The 11,010-nt window shown below is 42.8% G+C and overlaps 1 pseudogene; it reads right to left on the bottom strand.

Annotated features, from left to right (window-relative positions):
* Nucleotides 1-8,122: 8,122 nt before the first annotated feature.
* Nucleotides 8,123-9,087, bottom strand: LOC119536665 (annotated as a pseudogene).
* Nucleotides 9,088-11,010: the final 1,923 nt, after the last annotated feature.

Genomic DNA, 11,010 nt, shown 5'->3' with positions numbered 1-11,010 from the left:
AAGAATAGTTTCTCATCATAGAAATATGAGGTGGACTAATGAACTACCAGAAAATGTACTTATAAGTAGCAATGCAAGGAGAATTGGGCAGAAGTAAAAGACATGTTTTTCAATATGATATCCATCATAAATTCTAAAAGAAGAGAAAAAAAAAACCTGAAGTCAAAGTACACTCTCCTCCAAAATGACTTTATTTTTAAAGGAAAGGACTTCACCCTCAAGATGTGTCCAAGTACTTTCAAATCCAAGAACCCCCAAACTCTTCTGGAGGATCATTAGAAAGGTAGAATGAAGATGGACTCAGGCCCTGTAAGTGAAAAGCTGTGTTCCATTCAAGAAAAACATTTTTGCATGTAAGAGTGCAAATATCCAATGTCAAACATGGGAATAGAGAGTCATATAGTGCATTCCATTCAATAACAACCAAAAGAAAATCCAAAGAAATGGGTTCTCCAACAAATAGAGAAAAGTAGCCACATCTACGAGGCTTATTTGAAGGTGGACTCAGTTGTGGTAGGTTCTGGCTTCAGATTCCTTAGCAATTGTTAGCCTTTATTAAAGAAGATATGTTCCTTTCTACTATTGTAAAATAGGATAGTCTGAAGTCGAAGAATTACACATTATTTCATGAATAATCAGTTATGCTTTTAGTCTATTTCGTTCAAGATGAAGGAAAGGAAACATAGGCCATGTGGAATTAAATCATTTCTTTATTCATTAATTTACTTAGGTTAGTTTGAAACATTTATTGATGGCCAACTGTAAGTTCACTGGTGACCTGTAATTGAAATACACACTTTTTCTTGCATGAGACTAAAGAAACTTCTGAGATTTGCTCCCAAAAAAACCTATTTCCCTAGAAAAGAGAGACTGTGATGTAGAACTCATTCCGATCATGAATAGCAGCCAGAAGTCTGAGACAACCAATGAGAAAGGTAGTTGGAGAGGAAGGCAGGGTGAAGGCTAAGAAATTATCCCTGATACAGAACCCCAATGCTCAACCATCAGTCGGGAACCCTCCTAAGAAGTAGTAACCATTTAAATCATTCTATGGTCTTTGGGGGGTAAATATTTTGAAATGTTCCTTTTAACTTCATTTCCACCCTTCTAATTGATGAAGTTAGAACATTCAGACACACATTTACAGATATCCTTGTGCCTATCATTATGGATGGAAATTGGATTTACTCATGGGAGATTTGGAAAGTAGAAGTGAGCCAAATACTGTCTTCTCTCTGATCAGCAAATCAGTAATGATATGAGTGATTAGATGTGGTTTTATAGCCAAACTGGGGATTCCAGGGTCTACTCATTGGATTTAGAAAATGAGAGGCAGATTCCTGAACTCTGAATCCCAGCACTTTTGATATGTTCCTGATGCCTATTCTTCCAAAAACTCCAAATATTTTTAGTTATAAAATTTTCTTTGTTAAATCTTTCTCAGCCATAAATAACTTGTATGTTTCCCTTTCCTTGAATTCAACTTTAACAGACACACACACCATGTCAAATATGTGGCTACTTTCTGCCACTTTTCTGATGATGAAAAGTTCCAGAGAAAGACAAACAATAAGGAAACAAGCAGCAGAACCCCAATGAGCTCAGCATTAATGGTCATAGGTTTAAAGAGACTTGAAGTATACACACAGTTATTTATACCACAGGACTCAATCTTTGTAACCCCATTTCACATAGTACTAAGTTTTACCTTCAGTAGATATTTAGCAAATAATACCCAAAAGAAGTGGTCACATGGACTGTGTCCATTTTACCCAAATATCAAACTGTACTGACTGCAACAATATCATTTGGGGACTTTTTTAGGAACAGATCTCTGATAGCACTTCCTAGGGGTTTAGAACTTGTACATGTAATATGGGTAACACTGAAGTTTCCCTGGAGATCCTGACACTGTAACAGTTATTGATGCCACTGGCTCTACCATATCAGACATTAAACTACTAAAAGATAAACTCCATAAGGATGGTTTCAGTATTAGATATTAGATATCAAATTACATATTAGGCCTGGAAAATCCTAACACAATGAAAGACACACATTTGTTGGTAGGCATCATTGGGTTTTAGTTGCAGTATATAACACAATTGCAATTGATGCTCCAACCATTTATTAGGTGGCTTGAAAGTTGGGGACCAGAAGAAGAGGGCACTGAAGAATGTCCAAGCTTTAGAATGAGAGCAGCTCCCAAGTTGGCCTGAAAGTTCCACAGATCCCATGGGAATGCACTATGTATGCTAGAAAAAAAAAAAAATTGAGTCTTTGGGAAGCAAAGAGAAGGCTTTCCTAATGAACTCTAGAGCTTTAAAGCAGGAGCTGCCAAACCTTTTCTATAATAGTTCAAATGGATTAGAAATTTAAATGTTTGAAACAAACTTTTAAACTCTAGTTTCACACCTCCATGTAAGAGAAGTTTTGATCCTAAGGATAAAAAACTAGATAAATTCAAGCCTGCTAAATTAAGAATCTCTATTAAAATGTTTGCAACACTGATAACTAATATAGGATTTGTATCAACAATATAGCAAAAACACATACAATCAACAACATAAAGAGAAACAGACCAGATATTACCAAAAAAGGTGAATCATATGGCTAAAAATATCAGGATTCTCAACACTACTATCATCAGGGAAATGAAAATTCAAATATAGTAAAAAAAACAATCATACCTTTTTAATTTGAAATGTAAGAATTTTGACATATTAAAAGTATTTGAATTAGTTAGATCCACTACATTGCTTCTATTAGTATAAAGCAAAACCAACAATTTGTAAATATATTGCATCATCTTTTTTTTTTTGCTGAACACTGATGAAAATCATTTTTATTAAGGAGGAATAAGTTTCCAAAGGACAGGATTAAGTATAAGAGCAGTTCTCAGCTTCATCCTTAGGCAGGATCCTAATCACCTTTGGGCCCAATTTCTAAGCTGCACTCCACTTCCTTCCCCCCACTACACATGAATATCCCCTCCTAGGAATACTTGAAAATGCACTTATTTCTGGTAACATCCTGCTTCTTCCTTGTGAGACCTGGGAAATTCAAATGCTGGAAAGAGTGGATCTCTCTCAGCCCTCCAGGGTTTGGTTCAGCTGGGTGCAGGCTAGGCAACACCTGTGCAGCACAGTTCTGGATGCATGTGCAATCCTCAGCCAATGCAGGAGATCTGGGGGAGCCCCTGACATGACCCATATGTGGGAGAGGCCCTGGGGCACTTTGGGTAGGCAGGAGGCCCACACAAAAGACATGCAGCTGCTGGATGGCCCAACACTGCAGCCTGCAAATCAATCCACCTATTTTAATAGGTGGACGCAAACACCAAAAACCAGACAAGTTCAAGAATATTCTGAAAGAGCCACTGCAGTGAAACAGTGAAGACTCATGTGAGCAGTTGTCTAGTGACCTGGATTCTTCTCTCAGTAGAATGACTGCAGAGGCAACTGTGCCATGGCACACTGAGGCAGGGGAGTCCACAAGCAGGCTCTGTCCTAGTGTCTGACCTCAACTTCTTTCTCTGAACACAAGCTGGAATGTCATCTGCCTTTGAAGTCCTGTTAATGGAGCAGATTTTGCTTCTGAGTCATTTAATGGGATCCTTTCCCTTGGAACATGGAACCTGTATCTTCAAGGTCCAACACTGTGCCTCAGAAAAGGAGCTAGAGATGGAAAACTAAATGTCAGGAAAACCATCACCTTTCAGGTTGGGTTCTGCAAATTCTCTTCTCTGGTGCCACCTTCACATATGCACTCAACTCTCCACACACAGACACAGACCAGGGACAGTTTCCCTAAATGCTAGGTCTTAAAGGAAACACAAGCAGCACACATTTAAGGACAGCAGCAGCACCAGAGCTACTCCCCTCATCTCATCTCCCTGGGGCAGTTGGGCAAGCATTAAGGAGGCCCTCTGCCAAAATGGTTTGTCTTTTTCTTCCAACCAAAGCCAACTAAGTGCCAAGGAATCATTCAAGAATGAGACTGCTAAGCACATCTGGTGTATCTGAGAGAAAAGAGGGCACCAAAAGTTCTGAAAGCACTGCCCAACACAACAAAGGTTTAGCAGAACTTCCTCTTTACACAACTTCCATCCGAGGAAAGCCCATGACCACTTTATCTTAGGGCAGCTCGGGGCATGGTGTGGACAGACTCTGTGGCCCATGCTGAACCTGGGACTCAACACACATGAAAGAGTGTGAATATCATCTACATCAGTGGCTCTCCACCCTCTGTGGACATTAAAATCATGTGGGATTAAAAACAAAATTTCATATGTGCTCATTTCTGCATAAACCACATTGGTATTTGATGGATCCAGGCTGGCACAGGGAAAGGCCCCTTCTAGAAGCTCCTCCAGTGATCCCGCTGAGTAGCCTGAGCTGAGAACTCTGATCTCAGCCATCTTTCAAAGATGAAGAAAATGAGACACAAAGAGCTTAGCTCACAGCCACATGGGTAGCTGAGAGCAAGGTGGGATCATGGCTGGCACTTTTCTGGTGTGTTTTCTTCCTTGTCCACCAGTGGACAGCTCAAGCCCTTCATGTGGTCCAGAGCCAGTGAATGCCACGTGGGAATGGGGAGCCATGTGCAACCCTGCAGAGTCAGTCTCTGCAGGGCTCTGGGAGTAGCCCTGAGCTGGGTCAATGCCCGGGAACTGTGCTCAGTGCACACAGCTCCTTCACCTGATGGTGGAATAAGCACAACACACAGAAATTCCACCCAGCATTCCTAGGCTTTCTGCAGGTCTCCGGACTTTGGGTGCCAATCCTGCCATGTACGTCTCCTGGGGGTTCTCTGGGTACTGGAACAGCAGGCTCCTTCAGCTGGGTGTGCATGCTGCTGCATCTTCTGTGTTAGTGTTCCAGAGGCTTCCATCCAAAACCAGAAAGAACACTTATGGGGTGTCTCCCATGGGCCAGGCATTGCTTAGTGCTTGGAAACAAAAGCTGTCATTCACAAGAAGGGACCCTCAGTAAAATTAGGCTGAGAGTTATTTGCTCTGAATTCTACTTAAAAATTCATTTGAGGTTGGTATTGAATACTGAGTGAACTTTTATATAGAGCAAAGAAACACTAGGGATTATCTTAATAAATGTCCTGAGACTCAGGAGGTCATGTCTGCAAACCTCCCAGCCACCACTAATGCCACAGGCCAAGTGAAGGTGTGCACTCACATCTTACATTTCCACTCTGCCAATGTCTGTTCCTGGGACCCCCGAGCCTCTCAGGCAGTCATAACAAAGTATCTCAGTTCAAGATTAGTGTTTGATCTTGGAGTTAAAATAACCCATCTCAATTTCTTTTATCAAAGAAGCAAAAAAGTTACAAGAATAAGAAATCTAGAGATCTCTATAAATTACAAACCTATTACACAAGATCTTTGAAATAGTTTCTCTATAAACAGAAGAGTTAAAAATATATTTCAGTAAAAAACCTACATGTGTTTTTAATGTGTAAACAGTGTAACTATGAAGAAATATCTTATTCTGAGAGAGTTTATTGTTACATCTTTGCAATAATAGAGAAGGCACAACTACCTCCTGCTTTTCTACCATCTCAAGGGAAAAAGAAAATATTCATGAATAACAGTGAAATTAAAAAAAAAAAAAAAAACCCAAGGCTTTGGAGGCAAAATGGCTATAATCAATGAACAGAAAAGTTGCACATGAGTTTAGTTTCACTTTGCAAATAGTTCTCTTCTTCACCAATACAATAAATCACAAAATTTAGAGCCAGAGAGTTCTTTGAGGACCTTCTAATTCACCAGGGTCATTATACAAGAGGAGGGAGCACAAGCTCAGCAAAGCAAAGCAGCTCTGTGACCCTCCAGGATCAGCCACCGAGCTGCTCAGGGCTCCCAGGACTTCTGGCAAACCCACTACATGATTCTGGATTCCCTTCACTCACAAGCTCTGGTTTTGAAAGAGAATCAGTAAATATACCTGAATGTCTAAAGGGAAACATGTTCAGTGACAAGGCTGATCTAACACCCCTGAGGGAGTGATTCAAAGAGCCCCACCTGTTGCACAGTGATGAGCGTGCCTTTCTTCAACAGGCCACAAAGGGAAATCTCCATGCTGCTTGAAGAACCATTCCCACTTCCTGCAGCCCTGACAACAGCACACTTGGAAGGTGGGAGAGGGATACCTGGAGGGGTGGAGGTGGCAGATACGGGCCTGGCTCCTCCAGCTGCTGCAGAAGGAGTGCACCCCCAGGAGCCCCAGCAGGGGAGGTCTTCCTCCTTTCAGACAAGGCCTGCCACACTGATCACAGGTCACATCTTTCCAACTTGTGAGGAGCCACAGGAAGCAGTACCAAAACAACCCTTTTTTCCAGCCCAAATAAAAAAGAGCCCAAACCCTAGCAAGCACTGGCACAAACCCCTGAGTAGCAAAAAGAATTCCCTGTTGTCTCCTAGTTAAAAACACTGGGATAACAAGGATGACTCAGAAGCAGATTTTTCCCTCATCTTCCCCTGGGTCAGCACCTCCCAGGCAGTGGGTATTTATCTGTGTTTTTCTGGCCAGTAGAACATAAGCCAAGATGAGATATGAAGGGATGCAGTGGCAGGGGTGCAGGGGTGTTAGTAAGCTTCGGTCACTTTCCAGTGCGTGTCACAGGGGGAACTTACTTTTTATTTTTAATGTCTGGAAAAGTGCCAAACCAGACAGACTTTTAGTAGATTAATACACAGAGGGGACCAGTCTGGAATGCAATGCATTTTTAAACACAGTGAAACACACATGGCAGGTAACCAGATGAGATAACTGAGCTTGAGATTTACCAGTTCACATCCACATTCACTGCCTCTTCCCCCAGGGGAGAGCTCCAGCAGGTGGTGTTTACCTGTAGTGTGTCAATGCTAATAGAAGCAAGAGACCTGGGGAAAAAAACAGATTTAAAAGGGCTGAAAAGAGGAACCTGCTTTCCAAGGATGGGGTAGCTTCAATTAAAGAAACTCCATTCCTCCCAAGCTTGTGGACTTCCTGAGAGGGCACCTGCGAGGCACTCACCAAACAGCTACAGCATTAGCCAGAGCTTTCTTAGTAACCCTGCAGGCATTCAGATGCTCCAGAAGGGGAGTACGAACCTCCACAGTATTTTCAAAAGAAGGACACCCCAAATGCGCCAACTGTAGGTGCCAGAAGATGACTGGCAATTAAGACAGAAAAATCTTCTGCAAGGCTACTTGGCCTAAATGTCTTTGCCATGGGGGAGGATGGTGGGAGGGATGGGGTGGGAGAGAATTTAAAATCACCACTGCATGCCTTCAGAGAGGAGGATTCACCATCAGTGTGCTGTTTGACCCACTTCAATTAAGCACTTTGTTTCTGGGTAATTCTACCAAGCAAGAAAGACTGCATGTGGTGCACCAGTGTTAAAGGAGGTCCACGCCAGCACAACTTGCAGTCACATTCTCTACAACTGGAGTGGAGTCCTTGTGCATGGAGACTTGGCTCCAACTAATAGACTGAGATTTGTGGCTCTCAGGAAATGGCATGGGTTTTAAAGGCAATGCATTTGCTTTTGGAGATGGCATTCAGACCCTACGTATGGAGGTGGAGGCCAGGCTTCTGTCCCCTGGGTTTAGCAGCGTCAGCAAGCATTTGATGTACTATGAACTACTGTTAGGCAACACTTTCAAGTTCCTTTGTTTCACCAAAGACTTGCAAGTTAGAGAAGCCATCCATCTGCACGGCAGTTTGGTTTCTATGTTATTGTCATTAAAGAGAGAGTGCATACAAGTACACACACACACATACAAGCCCCAATTTAAATCATGTCAGCAAAGGATGAAGTTTATGTAAAAAGAAGGAAAGCTGTGTTTTTAGATGTCACAAATTAATACCAAAGTGATCCCTTGGCTTTCACTAGTTTTACTGGTCCCCAGGGTTCAGTAGCTCACATTGATTCCTCCATCCTTCTGCCCAGAGCTGATATTTGTGGCTGGATTTTCAGTAAGCCAGAAGTTCACTGGCATGGATCCTCATGCCATGGAAACCAACTCAAGGCCCACATATATTATCTGCACCCAATAGCCACTAAGCCTATCAGGTATGATGAAAGTAAGGAGGCTTTCTCCTTCACTGCAACATAATATCTTTCAGCTTGTCTTGAAAGATTGTGTGAAGAGTATGTTCTCCATGTTGCTGGTGGTGGTGAAGTGGTGCAAGAGTGGCTTACTGTGGTTTAGTCTTTTTCTGTCTAAACAATGGACTATGTAGTGCTGCATGTCCTGTAGCCTGTGGGGGTTGCTCTTGAATTCTGGGAAGTGCTTCCTGATGCTGACCATCTTTACCTTCTCCACCAGGAGGTCTGTCTTGTTGATGAACAGAATTATGGAGATGTTGAAGAATATCTTGTAGCTGACCATGATCTCAAAGATGTTCACTGACTCCACCAGTTGGTTGGTGCACCTGTCCTCCATGAGGACCTGGTCCTCTCATTATAGGACACCATGAACAGGATGGACATGATCCCACCAAAACACTGGAACCAGTCCTGGCCCTGAGACCACTGACCACCCATGCCCACCATTTAAAAAAGGATATTTTTATCTCAAAATTGTGTTCCACAATTCCCTTGGTGGCTTTCCTAGACAGCAAGATGTCTTGCTTACTAGGAAAGTGATTCGTTTGGCCAATCTGGTCCAAGTTTTCTAGGAATACCTCACTGATTCACCTAGCTGGAATTCATTGCTCAGGCTGAACACTTCCCTGATGTCAGAATCCCTCCAGAAAGCCTCCAAAGCAAGTACAACAGCTGGAAGGTGGCAGGTTCCACAGGTAGCCCTGCTTTGTTCTGGAAGGCCATTAAGAACATCCTGTGCTTTTCATTTTCAGAATCCTGCCAAGGAATACCAGGCTCACAAGAACTCTGGAGCCCTTGAGGATTTTTTTGTACATAGTGTTTGGGAACTCCAGCAGCGTCTTCTGTTTGAAGCCAAGACCTTGGATGATGAGCATCTGCTTGAAGAAGGTGGATTTGCCACTCTCACCAGCACCCAGCCACAGGATGTCAACCAAGCACTGCACCGTGCTGCTCCTGGGCAAGCCACCCATCAGTGTTGCGGTTGTGCCTCCACACTTTGAGTCCTGGCCTCTGCCAGGGTCTCAGCTGCTGCCCTGTCCCTGTGTTCCTGGACCAAGTCCACCTCCACCTGCAGCAGGCAGCAGCTGAGCTGCAGCACCACCTGGACATGGCCTCACTCTGCCAAAGTGCCCCTCAAGTGATGGCCCTGTTCTGCCAAGCCCAGGCCCCAAGGCAGTATGAACCCAGCAGGAGCCCTGGCAGCCAACCCCCACACAGCAGGGTCTGCTGCAAGCAGACTTATGCAGTGGCCTTATTACCTCAAGTGGCATCCCCTGGCCTATTCCACTAGGCCATGCCACCAACAGCTCCCAAATTTCATTATCTTGGAATACTCCACCCTTAGGTGTATTATCTTGCAATACTCCACCCATAGGTGTATTTCTGTATTGCAGTACTCCACCTGTAAGTGTATTTCTGTATTGCATTATCTTGCAATACTCAACCGATAGGTGTATTTCTGTAATACAGGGTTCACCAATAATGTCCACATCCTCATGCCCTGAATCTGGGACAATGTTACCTAACATGGAAAAAATAACTTTGCATATGTGATAAAGTTAAGGACCTTGAGGTGGGGAGATTGTCCCGGATTATCCAGTAAGGTCCCACCAAATCAGAGTATTCCTATAAAGAAGTTTTCCCAGCAGAGATCAGTGGTGGACAGCCATGTGATTACAGAAGACAGTCAGAGGGGGTGTAACTTTGAAGGAGGAGGAAAGGGGCCATGAGCCAAGGAAAGTGGACAACCTCTAGACTCTGTAAAAGGCAAAGACATAGGAAATTTCTCCCAAATCACTTGATTGGAAACCAGGAGACATGAATACCAGAAAAATTGTACCACTATATATCTCAGGGAACTACTTAAACACCCATGGAAATATTACTAAAGAAATGCCCCACCAAAAAAATGTTCTAGGAATTGAGGCCAAAATATAATATCAGTCGATGCAAAAAGAGTGACCAAAATGATTTGGAGCCAGTAGCTCTGATAAGCCTCAGATTCATTGTTGCAGGAAGAATGGCTATGAACAAAGAGATATTCCAGATGAAAATGACCAATATACATAGTAATGGTCACTCAATAACAGACTATAGACTGTCAGAAAGGAAGGGTTTGGAGACCAGCCACACCTGCTCCCTCAAAGTTGCAGGACTGATTATGGGGCACCTTGGTGCTCATGTCTCCAATGGGCTGATTAGGGCTGACAGATGCCAGCTTCCCTCCCACACCATCCCCTGGTAGTTTAATCAGCTGAGGGACCAGTCAGAGAGGGACCTTGCATTGCTTGTTGTGTGTTTGTCTTTGCAGCAGACTGCCAGGTTTTCCTAATGCCCCAGACTGCTGAGAGGTGATGCACAGAAATGTTTACTCCATGGGTCAGCTACAAAGAGAAGTTTTTTAAACAACCAAAGGAATCTAGTCTTTATCTCCTTGAAAACTTGTAGAATCCTGTTTTCACCTTTTAGCAATTTGCAGCTCTGAGGAGATAGCTTAAAAAGCATTTTCTACTTCTTTTTATTTTTCAAATATTGAGGGGATTTTTTGGTAGGTAACGTTCTTTTCTGCTTTATCTGCACTCTATTTTAGCCTACTTCTCATTCTATCTTGTCCATCATGGTTAAATAAATGGCCCCATCATACACAGAACATATCAGAACATGAATCTCAGAATCTAACTTCAATGCCATCTTCCACTTCTCTAATTCAATACAGAAGCAATTTCTTTATATTTGCTCCTTTAAAAATTGTACAATTAAATATAGTTATCTCCCTTTTGCATATGCCACCCTAATCCAAACTGCCACTATCACCCACTTGGATTTGAGAATGAGGCTTCTGAATGGTCTCCCAGGTTCAATTTTTCCTTTTATAATCTAGATTCCAGACAGCAGGAGGAG

Source organism: Choloepus didactylus, chromosome 6 (assembly GCF_015220235.1).
Source record: "Choloepus didactylus isolate mChoDid1 chromosome 6, mChoDid1.pri, whole genome shotgun sequence".
NCBI lineage: Eukaryota > Metazoa > Chordata > Mammalia > Pilosa > Megalonychidae > Choloepus > Choloepus didactylus.
Note: the sequence above shows the minus strand (reverse complement) of the source record. Positions and strands in the feature narration are given on the sequence as shown.